This window comes from Cervus elaphus, chromosome 18 (genome assembly GCF_910594005.1).
Source record: "Cervus elaphus chromosome 18, mCerEla1.1, whole genome shotgun sequence".
NCBI lineage: Eukaryota > Metazoa > Chordata > Mammalia > Artiodactyla > Cervidae > Cervus > Cervus elaphus.
This window is the reverse complement of record NC_057832.1, coordinates 12,392,715-12,398,848: the sequence shown is the minus strand read 5'-3', so window position 1 is coordinate 12,398,848 and position 6,134 is coordinate 12,392,715.

The following is a 6,134-nucleotide window of genomic DNA, read 5'->3' as shown; positions in this document are numbered from 1 at the left end:
ACCTACCTAAGGAGATAAAAGATCTGTGTACAGAAAACTGTAAGTCCCTGATGAAAGAAATCAAAGACAACACAAACAGATGGAGGGATATACCATGTTCTTGAATTGGAAGAATCATTATTGTTAAAATGAGTATGCTATCCAAAGCAATCTACAGATTCAATGCAATATTTATCAAATTACCAGTGGCATTTTTCACAGAACTAGAACAAGAAATTTTAAAATTTGTTTGGAAACACAAAAAATTATGAATAGCAAAAGCAATCTTAAGAAAGAAAAACGGAGCTGGAGAAATAAACCTTCCTGAATTCAGACCATACTATAAAGCTACAGTCATCAAGACAGTATAGTATGGACTTCCCTGGTGACTCGGTGGTAAATATGCCACCTCCCAGTGAAGAGACACAGGTTTGATCACTGGTCGGGAGAAGACCCCACATTCCATGGAGCAACTAAGCCCATGCCCCACAACTGCTGAGCCTGTGCTCTAGAGGCCAGAAACCACAACTGTTGAGCTCATGTGCTGCAAATACTCATGTGCAACTATGCAAAGCTCATGTGCCCTAGACCCTGAGTTTCACAACAAAAGAAACCAGCCCAATGAGAAAATCACACACTGCAACGAAGAGTAGCCCCTGCTCACCACAACTAGAGAAAGGCCCAAGCAGCAGTGAAGACCCAGTGCAACTGAAAATAAATAAATAAAAGTAAAAACAAACAAACAAAAAGAATGGTCTGGATCAAAAACAGAAATATGGAACACAATAGAAAACTGGGAGATAAACCCAAGCTTGTTTAAGAAGGTCAGCATTAAAATCATAAAAGCTCATTCCAAAAAAGGAAACTACAGATCATTATCACTGATAAATACAGATGGAAAAATTCTCAATCAATTAACCACAAACTAAATTCAGTAGCCCAGTTAAAAAAATCATTCACCATGATTAAATAGAATTTGTCTTGGTATGCAAGACCAGTGCAACATAGACAAATCAATCAACATGATACATGATATTAACAGAATGAAAGAAAGCAATTATACATTCATTTCAATAGATGGAAGAATAGCACTCAGCAAAAAATTAACCTCCATATATGATGAAAATTATTAACAAATGTGGCAAAGAAAAAACCTAGGTCTACTTGTTAGTGTCCATATATGACAAACCCACAGCTAACATCAGACTTAATGGTGAAAGTTTGAAAATTTTTCTTCTAAGATCAGAAATATGACATGAGTGCCCTCTAACCACTACTAATCAGCATAGTACCGGAAGTCCTAGCTAGAGCAATTAAGCAAGAAAAATAATTAAATGTTATCAGAATTGGAAAGGGAAAGTAAAAATTGTCTTCAACTGAAAACAAAATGATTTTATATATAGAAAATCCAAAAGACTCAATCAAAAAACTCTCAGATCGAAAAAATTATCTCATTAAATTTGTATGGATGTATGGATGTGAGAGTTGGACCATAAAAAAGGCTGAATGTCAAAGAATTGATGCTTTTGAACTGTGGTGTTGGAGAAGACTCTTGAGAGACCCTTGCACTGCAAGGAGATCAAACCAGCCCATCCTAAAGGAAATCAATCCTGAATATTCTTTGGAAGGACTGATGCTGAAGCTCCAATACTTTGGCTGCCTGATGCAGAAAAAACAGCTCTTTAGAAAAGACCCTGATGCTGGGAAAGATTGAGTGCAGGAGGAGAAGGGGATGACAGAGGATGAGATGTTTGGAAGGCATCACTGACTCAATGAACATGAGTTTGAGCAACTTCCAGGAGATGGTGAAGGACAGAGAAAGCTGGCGGGCTGCAGTCCATGGGGTCACAGAGTCAGGTGTGACTGAGCAACAGAAAAACAACAAATTTGCTTGATGAAAAATTAACACACACAAAAAAAGGTATAACTGTATATACTAGTAACAACATTTATGAAAAAGATGAAGAAATTGATCCCTTTAATAATAGCATCAAAATGATAAAATACTTAGGACATTTTTTTTTTTTTTTGGAGGCTAATTAATTTACAATATTGTATTGGTTTTGCCATACATTGACATGAATCCACCACGGGTGTACATGTGTTCTCCATCTTGAACCCCCGCTCCCCCCTCCCTCCCCATCCCATCCCTCTGGCTCATCGCAGTGCACCAGCCCCAAGCACTTGTATCATGCATCGAACCTGGACTGGTGATCCGTTTCACATATGATAATATAGATGTTTCAATGCCATTCTCCCAAACCATCCCACCCTCACCCTCTCCCACAGAGTCCAAAAGACTGTTCTATACATCTGTGTCTCTTTTGCTGCCTCACATACAGGGCTATTGTTACCATCTTTTTAAATTCCATATATATGCGTTAGTATACTGTATTGGTGTTTTTCTTTCTGGCTTACTTCACTCTGTATAATAGGCTCCAGTTTCATCCACCTCATTAGAACTGATCCAAATGTATTCTTTTTAATGGCTGAGTAATATTCCATTGTGTATATGTACCACAGCTTTCTTATCCATTTGTCTGCTGATGGACATCTAGGTTGCTCCCATGTCCTGACTATTATAAACAGTGCTAAGATGAGCATTAGGGTACACGTGCCTCTTTCAATTCTGGTTTCCTCGGTGTATATGTCCAGCAGTGGGATTGCTGGGTCACATGGCAGTTCTATTTTCAGTTTTTTAAGGAATCTCCACACTTTTCTCCATAGTGGCTATACTAGTTTCCATTCCCACCAACAGTGTAAGAGGGTTCCCTTTTCCCACACTCTCTATAGCATTTACTGCTTGTAGACTTTTGGATAGCATCCATTCTGACTGGCGTGAAATGGTACCTCATTGTGGTTTTGATTTGCATTTCTCTAATATGTTGAGCATCTTTTTATGTGTTTGTTAGCTATCTGTATGTCTTCTTTGGAGAAATGTCTGCTTAGTTCTTTGGCCCATTTTTTGATTGAGTCATTTAGTTTTCTGGAATTGAGCTGCAGGAGTTGCTTGTATATTTTTGAGATTAATCCTTTGTCCATTGCTTAATTTGCTATAATTTTCTCCCATTCTGAAGTCTGTCTTCTCACCTTGCTTAAAGTTTATCATCAAAAACCAAAAGAAAACAGTGTGTATGTGGAAAAAAAGGAACCTTTGTGCACTATTGTTTAGAGTATAAATTGGTACAGCCACTGTGGAAAATAGTATGAGTGAGTGAGTGAATGAGTGAGTGAATGAAAGTCGCTCAGTCGTGTCCGACTCTTTGTGACCCTATGGACTATACAGTGTGTGGAATTCTTCAGGCCAGAATACTGGAGTGGCTAGCCATTCCTTTCTCCTGGGGATCTTCCCAACACAGGGATCAAACGCAGGTGTCCCACACTGAAGGCAGATTCTTCACCATCTGAGCCACCAGGAAAGCCCAAGAATACTGGAGTGCATAGCCTATCCCTTCTCCAGGGGCTCTTTCCAACCCAGGAATCGAACCAGGGTCTCCTGCATTGCAGGGGGATTCTTTACCAGCTGAGCTAATAGGGGAGCCCTAGAAAACAGAATCACATATCCTCAAAAAATTAAAAATAAAATTACTACATGATCCAGGAATTCCACTTCTAGGAATATGCCCAAAGGAAATAAAAACATTAATGCAGAAAATTGAAAGTGCTGAACTCAATATGTCAGCAAATTTGGAAAACTCATCAATGGCCACAGAATTGGAAAAGGTCGGTTTTCATTCCAGTCCCAAAGAAGGGCAATGGCAAGTAGGGCTGAGCCATCAGGGAAGCCCAATCTCACTTATATGTGGAATCTAAAAATTGTGAAAATCTCTTATAAAAAGATATAGCCTGTTGTTACCAGAGGTAGAGGGTGGAAAGGGGAATTTGGAAGAATGTGGTCAAAAGTGAAAACTTCCAGTTATAAAGTATTTAAGGACTAAAGGTGTATGTACATTGTAAAGGCTATAGCTAAAACTGCTGCATGTATAGAAAGGTAGTTAAGAAAATAAACTTTCAGAAGAGTTTTCATCAGAAGAATTTTTTCCTTTATTCTTTTTTTTTTCTTTGTACCTATACAATAAGATAGACCATCACTAAACCTATCGTGGTGATCATTTCACCAACATGTGTAAATTAAAACATCATGCTGTACATCTTTTTTTTTTTTCTTTTTTTTTCATGCTGTACATCTTAATCTTATACAATTATGTATAGCATCACCTATTCTATGGACATGAGTTTAAGCAAACCCTGGGATATAGTGAAGGACAGGGAAGCATGGCATACCACAGTCCATCGGGTTGCAAAGAGTTGGACATGACTTAGTGACTGAACAACAACAAATATCTTTTTTTTTTTTCAATGAAACTGGAAAAGAAGCACAATCAAAAGAAAGATATGTCTAAAAACAGAAAAAGTAAAGTTTTCTGCCTAATAATATTTTTTTAAAGGGAAAATGCAAGAGAAACTAAAAAAAAAAATCAAGCAATTCAAACTAACTAGCTAAGCAAGATTGCTAGATGTACAAAAGTAAATGAAAATCAACTTTGCAGTAACCAAGAAAAATCGACGAGGTAGCATTAATATTTTGGAGGCCTTATTAGCAATTGCAAACAAACTCTAAGGTTTTTAGGAATGAATCAGATAAATAAAGTTAAAGAACATTAAAGGAAATATATATTAAATATCATTTAAGTATATAAAATTTAGAGAGAGAGGTATATTATGCCCATTGAGGGAAAAAAAAAAGTATAATAACAGAGCTACATTCTTTCTAAAAATATATTTAAAATTAAATCAAAATTTGAGAGCTATTTTTTCCACATTACTATAAAAACCAGTCTGAATGTTTTCAGTCACCATGAAGGTATAATTGAAGCTACAAAAAAAAATAAAGAGAGTCTAACCCATTAGGTAGTGAGACTTAAAAATAAAACAGCATATTTTGATACCAAAATATACAAATAGGCCAAATAAAACTACTGGGCCTAGAAAGAAATCACTTCAATATGAGAACTTGAAATATAATAGAAAATAATTTTATAATGAGCAGGAAAGTGATAAACTATATCCTAATCTTTGACATATATTAAAAATATAAAAATGAATATTATATAAAATTTCCTCAGTGTTTTAGAGATGATTTTATATTCTATTCTATTCTTGGGCTTTTGTTCAGTTAAAAGGTAATATTATTTCATCCAAAGCTTACAGAGTCACAATGGATGAAATTTGCAACCTGATTAACATTTATCAGTAGAACTGTTAGACGGCTCTTTGAAATATTTCCAAAAAAATCTAGATAGTACAGTGATTTGCTACCCTCTATAATGTGCAAACATTTCTTTACAATGTACATTCTTGACAACTTTACACTGCATGTTTTCTCCTCTAACGAGTCAATTTTCTTTATTTCACAGAATTTTATCCCAATATACTTGAATTTATGTTATTAATTCCCCATCATATATGTACTATAAAGTTATATGTGAAAATTGACTTTTAAAAAGTCTTTAATTATATGTCTCTAAGTTAATAAATGATCTGGATTGATTTATTGCAATGCTAATATTAAAAGTTGACCAGAAACTAGAGGAAAAATGTATTGTAAGTTTTAATGTCTTAAACATCAAAATAGAAGCATCACTTAACTATACCTGCATATCCCAATGGGCAGCTGTTTAATTTGTTTCAGTTGTGTTGCTGTGCCTCTTAGTGAGTACTGTTTGTGCTGCACTGACTGAAGATTCATCATTATTCCTTAGAGAAAGACACTGTATCTGTGCTGACATGAATTAATAAATGAGCAATATATTGGCAGGTGGAGAGTATTGCCATTTGATTTTTTGAATTTCTTCTGAGTCATATGCCAAAAGTGACAATGTGGTTTATTACCATTCATCACTTTTAACAAATGAATACATGACAGCTTGATTAGTTACTTTTTCAATGCTGTTGAAAGCAAAAAATGAAGCTGATTCAAACGAGTATATTTTTTCCTACATAACCATGTGTAATCTTGTAAAATAAGAGCAAAATGGCCAAAAAAAAACCACCTTGACCTTAATCAAAGATTTATTTGTAAGAGGATTACTTCTAAGAAGGACATACAATGATATTGAAGATCTGGAAACATGTTTCTTTGATGCTATCTACAA